A 13,887-nucleotide genomic window follows, 5' to 3' on the forward strand; every position below is an offset into this window, starting at 1 on the left:
AGATCATCTAGGTAAAATTTCAGACTTTAGTTGGTCGTGGTTTGGCTGGAAATGCTGCTGGAATCAGTACAGGTCCGGTTTTGCAGTTTTAGACTTTTTGTCAGAAACTTTTGCCGATCGTTTGAAGGCCTTCCACTCCGAACTAGCTCTTGCACTCTTCATAAGAAATGATCCTTAGGATGTCTGGAATGGATATGGAAAGTTTCAACTCATTTGAAGTTCATTTGGTCAGTCTGCTGCTCCTCCTTCCTTGCCTAGCTCGGTTTCTTCTAGCAGGAGTAGGAAAATGTGCTAAAGTTGACTTTTTAGTGCATTTCCAAGCTTTTCCATCATTTCCTAGCATGATAAGGAAAAAATAATAAATATATATAAATAAATACAAAGGTTAAGCAAAAGTGCAAGATTAGGGAAATAATTAGTAGGTAATTATGGAACTAACACTCATCTCTCTCTCTCCATGGACATTTTAGTTCTTTTGTCATTGTGCTGGGATAAGAATCACATGGCCAAGAATGTCGAATCTATTCTATTGTTAATTGCTACTCAATTTATTCTTTTTTGCTCTTCCCCTCTTTTCAAACAAGGTGAGGGATGGCCTGGAAAGTTTTCTACATCATATATAGTTGCAGCTGAGTTCTACTTTGTTTGGTGTGCTTCTAATGAGGTTTTTAGTGTGGATATACATTGTTGGGTGAAGAATTAAGCATTGACTTGCCATATAACTAACATAGTTTGAGTATTTTGGTGTCATTGGTCTTCTTAGCATCGATCGATTCACCAGACTTTGGAAATCCAAACTATAAAGCATAAATTCTTCTTTTTTTTGCTTTTTTGTTTTATGTATAAGTAAATGGGTAGGTCCTATTCATATGCCAATCAACTTTGCAAGATTATGAATTGTTAACAGTTTATGCGAACAACTGAGGTTTTAATGTAATGGAGTTGTGTTTTTAAATTATCGACCGGGCTAAAACCAACCAGTAACAAAAGTTTTTTGGTCTTTACATACTTATAACGTTTTTACACGACAGGTTACCAAGCACGTTAAACATGCTTCTTATGATCTTATCATGTTCAAAATTTTTTTTTACCAAACGGGTTGTTGAGTTTTTTTATCGCTGCTTATTTTTATAGCTGAGTTTTTTTATATCTAAGTATTCTCACCGCAATATCAAATTAAGCCTTAATTGCAAATGTAACAGCTTCCCATATTCTTCAAGAAGCTAACCTTTTAGCGGATGGTATGACAATTGTAGTTCATTCACAGCAAGCTCCTTTTTAATTTCCATTATCAATTGCAAAGGCTTTTTAGGAATTTTTTTTGTCAATTAATTATGTGCGAAGGCTAATAACGGGTTTTTGTTTTTGTTTTGTTATGTACCCAATAAAGAAAAGAAAAGAAAAATAAACCTAAGCTACTTCTACCATATTATATTTTGAAAAATAATTCAATACATTAATGTACCGATACATCAAGTAGACTAGGTTCAATACATAGGTAGACTAGCTCGATACAAGGGTAGACTAAGGGGGCTGTATTCAATTAGGAGTATATTGGATTGTTTTGTATTTTAAAAGTCCTTTAAAATCTCGTGGTATTCAATTGAGATTTTTAAAAGTCCTCTCAAATCTCGTGGTATTCAAAAGCTCAAAGATTTTTAAAGATTTCATTAGATAATTGATTATGTAGGATTTTAGGGTGCTTGGTATAAATACCAAACCCTACTTTCATTTTTTTCTCCTCACCCTGAAGATGAAAAAAAACTCAAACAATATAAGACGAACTGAACTCAACCTCGATGAAGCCGAACTGACCTCGACCTCAACTTCTGACTTCGAACTGACCTCAACCTTTCTTTATTCTCTACTAACCAAGGTAATTTCTCAATCCTTGTTTTGGTATCTGGATTTCGAAACTAGCACCGAACATCTGGGTCGGCGCTGAACGTGCTTGGACCGGAGCATATACATAGACACAGACACACGATAATTATATCAATTTCTATGTACTGGGCAAAAGCAATAGGATTGGTTCATAGTTTTCAATTTCTATGTACTGGGCAGGAGCAATAGGAGTGGTTCATAGTTTTCAATTTCTATGTCCCTGGAAAGAGCAATACAAACTGGTAAAATTGCTGCTCGCACTCTGATAAGTTGTTTCTTTTTAGAGTAATTAGCTTTGCTCGGTCCAGCTTAACTTAGAACATTAATGAAATAGTGAAATAGCTTAACTTCCTTTGCTTGGATTGATAAAAAAAATCCATGAAAGCATTAATGCAGTGAAGCTGGGAAAGTTTTGTGCATTGGGATCGAGCTTGTTTTTTGTTTGAAGTCCCTTTCAAAAGTTTGTAATTCTGAGCTAGTTTCCTTGAGCTGTTTGAGTGAAGAGAAACAGAACCTAATTTGGGAAATTCATGGTTTTGTCTAGGACTTTTTGGATTCCAGAAATTGAATAAGTTTGAATTTGAATTTGGTTAAGACCATAGGGCATCCATTGACTCTTATATTTGGCATTCAGAGGTGTTGGCTGATTTGCACAAGAAATATGGCTCTGTTGTGAAGTTGTGGTTGGGACCAACTCAGCTTTTAGTGTCAATAAAGGATCCAACTCTTATCAGAGACATGCTACTAAAGGCTGCAAATAATTTGCCTAAGACTGGGAGGGCATTCCATTTGGCCTCTGGAAGGTCAAGCCTTTGGAGGTATCAACTCCTTGTTTCACTTCTTGTGCTACTTGGGTATTTCTATTACTTTGCATCATTCTTAGGTTATTGTCCTTTTAAGTTTTTTTATGTTGTAATGATCAGTGTATTCCCCATCTGTCTTTCAGAATTTCAAGGGCATTAGTACAGTGATTGTGATTCATGTAAGAATGGCTCCGTAAATGGGATTATTCTCTATGACTTGAAAGATAAACCTTTTGAGATCCTTCTACTCATGTGTGAAGTATGTGTTGACTTGGAGATTATTGGTGCGATAGTGGAATTTCTTCTAATTTCAAGTAGTGATTCCTAGAACTCTGCCTTGTGAACTTGGTAGTTTCTATCTCTTTCTACCTTTTCTTCTTTCTGTTCCTAAACAATTTGATGGCAGTAAACTAAAATCTACCTTGTGTCCATCTTACCTGCTGGTCCTACATGAAAATATTGACAAGAAGAGGGGAAGGAAAGCCACCACAAAATGAACTGATTTATTCTTACTGAAAGTTGATTTACTACAGGTCCTCAAAGATTTATCTGTTTTATGTATCAATATTAGAGTCCTTGGTCTTGAATTTTGTGGGCCACTTATGTTGGGTGTGTTTTACAACTTTTGCTCCACACAGTCCCAAATATCAGTGTAGCCACTTGGCACGGGCAATCCTAGGCAAAGCTCATAGTAGCCTCACTTCCATATGTAGCATACTCACAAATGGATCCATAAAAGAGAGAGCTGATTCAGTAAATAATGGAAGACAGTCATAATCTTTTAGAGAATACTGGGTGTAGGTCATTTATCGAATGAGATAGATTTAGAGCACCCCTTTGGGTGTGGTATGTTCTGAGTTTTGTGATTATTCCTTTAACACTACTTTTTATGATTGGAATGCTGTTATTCTTTGGATTACTCCTCTGTACTGGTTTATTGTAATCTATGGTGTTTCGAGATTAAACTATTGTGGTATGCCACTTATGTGATTTATACTGGCACCAATCGTTGTAGATTATTCATCAATTATGCAATTTCATATATCCAAAATTATTTACTGCACAAAGGATTTGGCTATATGTCCTTGATGGCTTTTCGAAGGTGGAAACCAAATTATTAGCACAGTTTTCTCTTTTACTTCTACAATTATTCTCAGTTTATACTTTTATGTGGAGATCTCAATAATATACTTCATTTGGAGGTGCAAAAGAGAAGGGATACCATTTCAAAAAAAAAAGAGAGAAGGGATACATTATTAACAGAATTAAATGGAAAACTTTGTAAGAACAAAAATTTGATCCCACCAAGGCTCTTGGACTGTGTCTTCAAGAGGATAAACAATGTAATGGGTATAGTGTGAACAGTAAAGTAGCTTCTCAACACATGACTTTTACGGTTTTACCATATTAGGAGCCTATAGCTTGGTACAAGGAGCTCCTTAGGATGATTATTGTATTCTTTTGTCCAAACAAAAAAAAAAATTAATTATATTATTTTATTTTATTTCTATTATGTGATAAGAGAATCCATTGAAATCCAAACAAATCTTGTTAAAAATAATACATTAGAATCTGTTTAAATCCATACAAAATTAAAACAATCTGTGGATTATGCATAATCTACATAAATCCATGGATTACAAAAAATCAGACAGAATCATTTAAAATCTAGATTGAATACCCATGCATGTCTACCCATGTATTGAGCTAGTCTACCTATGTATTGAATCTAGTCTACTTAATGTATCGGTATATTAATGTACTGTAGACGATCCCTTATATTTTTGGGTGTTGTGGGTTTTTTGGCTCTTTTTACAATGCCTTCATGTTTTCTCAGTGTTTAGTAGCAATGCTTAAAATTAAGGGTTTTTGTCTATTTACCCCATTTTTAGAGATTTTTTTTCCCACTTACCCCATTAAGTTTTTTTAATGGGAGCTTCTATTCATACCTCCAAAGTTGGCATTTGGACCTCCCAACTTAATAGACCTCCAACTTATTTTTATAGATAACCAATTTGCTATCTAGACCTCCCTAATTTTTCCACAACGCCCATCGTCCAATAAAATCAATAAAAACTTCTTTTTTTACGTTCTATTCATACCTCGAAAATCAGTAGTCGAACCTCATTCAATTTTTGAAGATTTCACAATCCTATTTTACCCTTCATACAATTAAGCTGCACAAAAAAAAAAAAAAATCTCCAGTTGGTAGTCAATACAATATTTTTTTCATTAAATCAATTGAATATAGAAGCACGTTGGTATACTGCTATCTGCGATGTTTAGATATTACTCTCAATTCTCAAAATTTTTAATTAAACTGAGTTTTTGGATTCAAAGTTTTCATCACTTAATTATGATTTACGTACAGATGCCCGTACTGAAAGTGGTCATGGTGTTTCAAAGCCGGTCCAACATAATGCTCCTTAGCTTGGAGAGAGACATATTTACTAATTACTTCGAGTTGGAAAAAAAGCGCAAGCAGCAATATAATAGGCAATACACAACTTAGAATTTTGCGAATTGCCTCATAGAAATATACTGTTTGTAAAGATAAGAAAATATTTTTTTCTTTTTTTTTGTCGGTGAGCTGTGACCTGTTGGTTATCTAAGATAACCGGTATCGTGGATGTCACAGTTTCAAACCTCACTGACATCATGGGAGAGGAGGGGTGGGGTGGGGTTAAAAAAAATAAAAATAAAAAAGAGGGTTTTTTTTTTCCCTCTTTTGTGTCCTTATTGGTAATTTGTCATGAGTTGACAAAATCAACTATAATTTGGAAAAAGATAGAGGTCTAAATACCAATTTTAGGGGTATGAATAGAAGCTCCCTTTTTTAATTCCCTCTTATCCAAAACACTCTAAGGAGGTCTTCCCTAATACCCCATTAAGATTTATTTTTTATTTTTAAATTTTTTTTAATACCATTTTACCCTCACCCCTTTGAGAGAGAGAGAGAGAGAGAGAGAGAAACCATAGGAGACTTCGCCAGAGCCCGGACACTGGCCATCGGAATCCGGTCACAGGACACTGGAATCAGGCAAACTTTCGTCTGATTCCGGTCACCGGGCGCCGAAATCCAATCACAGGCCGCCTCCCACAGGAATTTGCTGAAAATCTCACCGGAAAGTTTTTTTTCCCTCAATAGACCTCTATTGACCCTCTATCAATAGACCTCTATTGCCCCCAATAGAAAGTCTATTGCCCCAATAGTCTATTACTCTCTAATAGACGTCTATTGCCCCCCAATAGACAACTATCAGTCATGTATTGCCCCCTAATAGACGACTATCAGCCATGTATTGCCCCCTAATAGACTTCTATTGCCCCCCAATAGGACTTTCAATCGCTAGAATGGGAACTAATCTCCCCAAATTTAGACAAATAAAACTTTGATTACAGAAAAAAAAATCAAGGAGATTACATTAAACCTCCAAAAACAGCTCAAACCTACTTCGATTCTCAATCCTCTTCATCTCCGGCGACCACATTCTGAGACAAGTACATTCTTCGACGACTGTTTTCCTCCACGGTGAAGCAGCACCGCCTCTGCAAAAGTACTTCACAGAAAAAGCCCCAAATTTTAGGGTTTTGAAGAATTGCAGACCTTCAGTCGTCTACCTCAACCGAGTAATCTTTCAGCCTCGATTCCCAGAAACTTCTCTTACTTAATTGTGATACATTGAGATAGTGGTTAGTTTTGGAATTATAAGTCGAATATGATATAATTATTTCTGCATTTGATTATGAAACAAAACAATTCGATTCCAATTTTTGGTTTGACTAAAGATTTAAAGGTTTTTTGAGTGGAGATGATAAATGACTGTCTTTAAATTTTAGTTTGATTATGTAACATGGTCAGTGACATAGGCTACTGTGTGGGTGTGATTTGATTTTGGTGCGGCTGCGTTTTCATTTTGGTTTGATACAAAGACATGAACAGTAACATAGCCATTTATATGGAGATAATGAATGTGTGTGATGCTGTTTAGGTTGTATGATTTACTAAAATGGAAGTGCTGCTAGTTCACATACATACTTTATAGGATCATATAATGAAACTGGCTAGTGAGGTCACTGGCTAGGTCGCTAAACAAGTCATTGACCAGAGAAGTCACTGGAAAAGGCCAACTCCTTGGCAACGTGTGTTAACCTCATGTCACAGATTATGTAACTGATAATGTAGCTGATCATGTAACTGACCATGTCACTTACAACATATGTAACTGACCATGTAACTGATTATGTAGCTGATCATGTAACTGACCATGTCACTTACAATGTATGTAACTGACCAAGTAATTGAACATGTAACTGATGTTGTCATTGACATGGCCTGTGACTTCATTGGCCAGATCACTAGCTGGCCAAGTTACTGGTTATGTAACTTGCAAACTCAATGCTAACCTTCTTATTTTAAAAATTTTCAACAGAATTTAAACATTAGAAATGGCAAGACCAAAAAGAAAAGAAAGGGAACCAAGTGATGATGACGAAGACTACCAAGAGGTGGAATCAGAATATGAAGAAGATGATTGAACGATATAGAGAAAGAAGAATTCGAAGAAGACTTTGAAATCAAAAGGAAAAAAACATGAAGAAGTAGAAGATTCAGACACAGAAGAAGAAGAAGAAGAACCATCACCAAATAATATTTCCAAGAAGCATTCAAAAGAAAAAAGCAAAAAACAGAAAGTAAAACATATAGAAGATTCAGACACAGAAGAAGAACCATCACCAAAGAAGGGTTCGAAGAAGCATTCAAAGGTAAAAAGCAAAAAACAGAAAGTAAAACAAGTAGAAGATTCAGAAGAGGAAGAAGAAGTAGCAGAAAAACCTGAAGCTACGCCAAAGAGGAAGAGACATGTGAAACCAGGACATGTGCAGTACAGGTGCACATTAATAAGTTTTTTGAACACAATTAAAGATAATAAGAAGAATCTGAGTCCAAGAACATTAGATTTTCTGTGGCAGATACCATTTGGAAATATTGTCGATGCATTCCACGGTGGCTACATAAAGGAGAAGTCAGCCAAGAAATCTAATGATTTCATTACCCTCCTGCTGCAGGCCTACAACCAAGAAAAGGACCTCTTCTTCTTTGGAAAGAAGAAATTCAAGATCTCGACAAGAGATATTTCAAAGATCCTAGGACTGCCAGCAAAAGGTGAGTTGGTCCCAAAAACTTCTGAGGGTGCATATCAGTCTGACTTTGTTGAGAAGTTTTTTTCAAAGACAGCGAGAATTAACAAGAAAGCTGTGGAGAAATCTCTGCAAGATGCCATCAAGACAAGCCAACAACAGAGGAAGGGATTGAGAAGAAGGACAAAAATGTGGCAAGGTTAATCTTGCTGGACTTGTCAATCAAGTTTTTGTTCCCAAACGCAGGGGGAACAATTTCATGGGACTACGTCAAAGCATGCGAAAATTTGGATCAGATTGGATCTTATGACTGGGCAAAGGAAGTTGGAAACTTATTAAAAAAGTCTATAAAGACTTTGAAAAAGAAGAAGTCAAACAGCTCATATGGTAATACGAGGGGCTGCGTTCTAATAATACTGGTAATGCTTTAAACTTTTGGGTAGATGTAAGACATCTAATTTAAGATGCATTCATACAAAAATGGTAGGCTTGGTCGCCAATAGCTGTGGTATACATGACTGAAAAATGACCCTAACTCTTGTAAGGAGTTATTCTACCATTTCCAGAATTTATATTATTCAGAACTGGGTTATGGACTGAATTGGGTTTTGATCAGGTGGGCATCCAGGATGGCAAGATGTGTAGCCTCATGATCCTCAAGTTCAAGATGCAGCCAACCATGTTGTGAAGAGCCTTCAACAAAAGTCCAATTCATTGTTCCCTTATGAGCTTCAAGAGATTGTCCATGCTAAGGCAGAGGTCAGTAGTGATTTCCTTCAATATGTTTTTTTTTTTTTTGCTTATCTATGATTGATATGTTGAGCTCGATAGTTGGGGTAGCTATTGGTTATGTTTAATTAGCTGTCAGCTCCATCGAGTATTGGCTGATATTTTGTACACTTGTTCCTTTCTCTTCTCCCAGGTATTTATTTCCTCTATCTATAATATTCGCTTTTCGTCTAATTTATATAATTCAACCATGTTTTTTTTAGGGTTTAATCTTGTAAGAGGGTGATCCCAGGAGCCTGGTCATTTCTGTTTTATGCATGGTTTTAGGAATTGTTAATTTGCTGAGCATTTTTCTTCTAGTATTACCGATATTGGCTTATCGTCTCTAGGTTCAAGTATCTACAAGCATTTGATATGAGTGGCTAAGCCTGTTTTGATATTCTGACTCTTCCCGCGTTTGACACCCAAGCTGAACCAGTGGGGCATTTCATGATTTTTGAAAAACCTATACTTCTTGTTTTACTCTCAGTTTTTGATATCTTAAAAGAGACTCTTCAATGATCATTTTGAATATGGTTTTGTGCAAAAAGGAGTTAAAATGAGGTACTTATGTATTTTGAAGTCACTGCACTGTTTCAGGATTTATGCAGAACTTAGTATTTCAGTCACTTTGGATTCTTGTTTGACCATCCATTTGAACTGCAAATAGCATGAAACTAGGTAAAATAGTAGCTTTGCATGTCTACTTGAAATCTGGAAAGTTGTGCTTAAAATCACTGAAAGAATAGTTGTTGGTGAATTTTTCTTTCTTGTTACCAATTTTCTAAAACTGTCTCAAACTTGCAGCTTATTGTTACTCTTAGAATGCTTATGAGTATGTTTGTAGGATTTTGGGTATTTCCGGAAATTTTTATGGTTTTAGTTCGTGTTTTTTCGACTTGGAAATCAAACCCTTTTGATTATTTTCTGTATAACTGTTTTAGATTTGAAAGGGGTTTTCTTGGTCTTCATAGATGCATATAAACACGGTGCATTTTTAGCTGTTCTGGTGCTATACTTGGGGAGTTCAGTTTGTTTTCCAAATTATCCTTTGTACTATAAATGAAATTTTAATCATTCATGCTCTTTTTTTCCTAATGAAATTACCTTATACTAATGTTTACCTTTTAATATCTTTTGGTGCATTTTTAGGCTATGGATTCATTTGAGCCCTATAGAAATGGAACAAATGGATCAAATGGAGAGAATGGCGCAAATGTAGAAAACGACGCAAATGGAGAAAACAGGGCAGATGGAAACGGGGCAGAGCATGCATTGCCACCCCACCAGATGTTGTTCCATTGCGTGCTCAAGTAGATATTACACCTGAACCTTTAAAGAAGAAGATTGTGCGCCTACCAATTGCTAGGCGAGGCCTTGGAACAAAAGGGCAAAAGATTCCTCTGCTAACTAATAGATTTAAATCTCTTACTATTTGAACATATATAGGCAACAGCTATAAATCTTGTGGGGTGAGGATTCATTCAAAGAAGGGCATACAGTCAGCTTCTACATGGAGCCTAAAGTGTTTAGATTACTCATTTGATGGTTTACAATGTTTGTATTTGATGAACTACTGTTCATTTCGTAAATAGACTAAATGAATGCACAATCTAATTCCAAAATGGGATGTTCAAATGATCACACAAGAGATTAGATATAATGATCACTGCCTGTTGTCTGAATGGCCAAAAATGGGGCAGAACACATTGTAATCAATCATATCACACATTGGTTTTTAACAAATCAATGTCTTCTAATTTATACTCAGACAACAGAATTAATTGAACTCTGTTGTCCTAAAAGTTAATCACACAACAGAATTAATTGAACTCCGTTGTCCTAAAGTTAATCACCCAACAGATATAGTCCAAGAACTGAAGTTTGAAGATCAATCAGACAGCAGACAAAATAAAAATATGTTGTCTGACACGCTTAACATACAACAACTTAAAACTGGCACTGTTGTCTGAAGACAGCATCTCAATTACTGCGCAGCTGCTTTTGGCATCTGCCGAGCTATCACACAATAGTTATAACACATACCTGTTGTCTGTGTTTCTCACACAACTGAGTTCCACCGTTGTCTGAATTTTCAACAGACAACGGCTCACTCTACAACGGTGGATCTCCAACTCCCACAATGATTTTCTGCCATTGTCTGATAAGGTTTTTAGTGTAGTGCAAGTCACTATCCATGTAGCTGGCCAAGTGAAGTCGCTGGCCAAGTTACAGAGATTGCTTTAGTATATAATTTTTTTTTTTTGCAACGATCTTTTGAAAGAAATTCATGTTCTTAGGTACCTTCTAAAGTAACTGAACAAGTTATAGAGAAACTGAATGTCACTGGAACTGGTAACCTGAATGTCAAGCACTAGGTCACTGGTCAAGTTACTGTAGACTGAAATTAACTGGACAAGTCACTAGCCAAGTCATTAGCCAAATCACTAGCCAAGAAACTGAACAAGTCTATGGATCTTAGTGCAAGACATTGAACAAGTCACCAGCCATGATTTGGTAAAGTAAATGTTACAACTAATAGCATAAGCCAATATAGAACAAGTAACTGTAAAGTAATATTCCAAGTAACGGGCCAAGTAACTGACCAAGTCACACATTAGCCAAGACACAGCCAAACTGATCTTTTTACTTTAATTTGCAGTGTGCCGCTGCACTGTAATGGCAGCGTTCCGCTGCACAATTCAGAAAATCAATCTCTATGAATCATAGTGCAAGACACTCAAAAAGTAACCAGCCATGATTTGACAAAGTGACTGTGAAAAATATTGTCATGAGTCAAAACATAGAACAAGTAACTGTCTCTGTTTCAAATTACCTATCTAACCCCAGAACTACAAAAATTTACAATTACTACCAGCGACAATTATCTAACTCAAGCACGACTATTTATCTCATTGAGTTTATAGTTTTCACAATTTCAAAACTCAGAGAAACAGCTCAAGATTTTTTCTCCGGCAAAAACAGCAGAAAACGACTTATTTTCCTCCACCGTGAACTGGTGCCTAAGCAAGAGTGATTCGCCGACTAAGCCCCAAAGTCTAGGGTTTTACAAGTTTACTGAAAATCTTCAAAAATCTGTCCTCGTCAGACATACGACGGTGAACTCCTCCTCATTCTTTCATAAAATTTTGATTTGAGTAGCTTGGGTTTTGTTTGAATTAAAAAAGATATTTCAATAGCTTCGGATTCCTATATTGCATGCGAGATTTGTTTGAATTTCATGTGGAATCGGATGAGAAAATGGCGAGATTTGTTTGAATTATATGTGGAATCTGATGAGAAAATGGTGACTTTTGTTTCAATTACATGTGGTCTCTGATGAGAAAATAAATTTGTATGTGAGTTTTATTTGAATTACATGTGGAATATGATGCGAAAACATTTCAACGTTTTGTCATTCTTCAATGTCTTTGTCACTGCCTATGTCGCTGCACTAGTCACTGGCTATGATCATGTCACTGGCCAAGTAACTATTCATGTCATTGTTTATGTCACTATCATTAACATGTGCATAACTATGTCACTGATTATGTAACTATCAAAATCACTATTGACTTCTCATTTTCTTAACTGTTTACAGGATTTTTATAAAAGTTTGAAGAAATGGGCCAACTAAAAAGAAAACAAAGAGAGGAATCCGAAGAAGGACAATCTGAAGAACAAAGTCCAGAAGAAATAATTGGGGAAAAGTTGAAACTGATAAAATCGAAGAAAGCAAAAGAGAGAACAAACAACTGAAGATGAAGAAGAATCTGATGAAAAACAAGTCCATGGTAAGAAGAAGAAGGAAGATAAAAAGAAGAAAACTGGAAGGGAGAAAAGAAGAAACCAGGAAGAAGAATCAACTGAAGATGATGAAGAATCTGATGAAAAACAAGTCCGTGGTAAGAAGAAGAAAAAGGATAAAAAGAAGAAAACTGGAAAGCAGAAAAGAAGAAACCAGGAAGGAACTGAAGATGAAGAAGAATCTGATGAAGAACAAGTCCGCGGTAAGAAGAAGAATAAGGATAAAATGAAGAAAAGAAGAAACAGGGAAGAAACTGAAGATGAAGAAGAATCTGATCAAGAAGAAGTTCGTGCCAAGAAGAAGAAGAAAATGGATAAAAGGAACACAAAAAAAGAGAGTAGAAAGAAGAATCAAGAAACTGACAAGGAAGAAGATACAAATGATGATGAAGAGGAAAAAGTCCCACGGAAAAGGAAAAGATATGTAAAAGAGGGTTATGTGCAGTATCGTTGCACAATGGTTGCTTTTCTGAAAACAATTTCAGAAAACAAAAAAAAAACTGACTGAAGGGACTTTAGAGCTGCTTCAAAAAACACCCTTTGCGACACTGATAGATGCATTCCTTGGAGGTTCAATTAAAGAAAAGGATGCAAAGAAATCAGATGATTTAATTACACTTATGCTACAAGCGTACGACAACGACACATACCATTTTGTGTTTGGGAACAAGAAATTCAAAATGTTGACAAGTGATATATCTATGATTTTAGGAGTGCAGGGATCCAAGTTATCAGTACCAAAGACCAAAGAAGGGGCATACAGTTTTGAGTTCGTGACTAAATACTTTGATAAAAAGCAGAGGATCAACAAGGCGGCTGCAGAGGAAGCTTTGAAGGAGTCATTGGCAGAAACTCCAGTAACAGAGAAAGAAAAAAAGAAACGGGACAGAAATGTTGCCGTATTAGTACTCTTGAACCTTTTCATCAAACTCCTGTTCCCAAACTCTGGAGGACCAATATCTTGGGACTATGTAAGAGTCTATGAAGAGGTGTAAAGTCTGGAAAAATATAGTTGGGCAAAGGAAGTTGGCGACTTCTTAAAAAAATCAATTAAAAGAAAGGCAAAAGAATCACAAAACATGGCAGGCTGCGTGATATTGGTGATGGTAAGTTCCAGTACCTTGTTAACAATTTGTTTATGCATCATTTTGTTGTCCGATAAATAACTACGTATGCTGTTGTGAGTACAAAAACTAGATCACTGACCAAGTCACTGTTTATGTTACTGTTAAATTTATGTCATTAGTAATATCACTAATTATGTGTTTACCTATGTCATTCGTTATTTTTGTGATATTGATATTGCTAAGCAGCTGTTTGAAAAATAACTAGTTTTCTATTTTTATTTTTTATTTTCCAAACAGTATTGGTTTTGCAATAAGACGAAAGTAGTGCCACTAATCACTGGAAAGGAAACCGAAAAACACAGAATTAAAAAGTGGCACTTAAAGACCCTGATAGAAAAAAAGGGGATTTCAACACC

This window comes from Rosa chinensis, chromosome 5 (assembly GCF_002994745.2).
Source record: "Rosa chinensis cultivar Old Blush chromosome 5, RchiOBHm-V2, whole genome shotgun sequence".
Taxonomy (NCBI): domain Eukaryota; kingdom Viridiplantae; phylum Streptophyta; class Magnoliopsida; order Rosales; family Rosaceae; genus Rosa; species Rosa chinensis.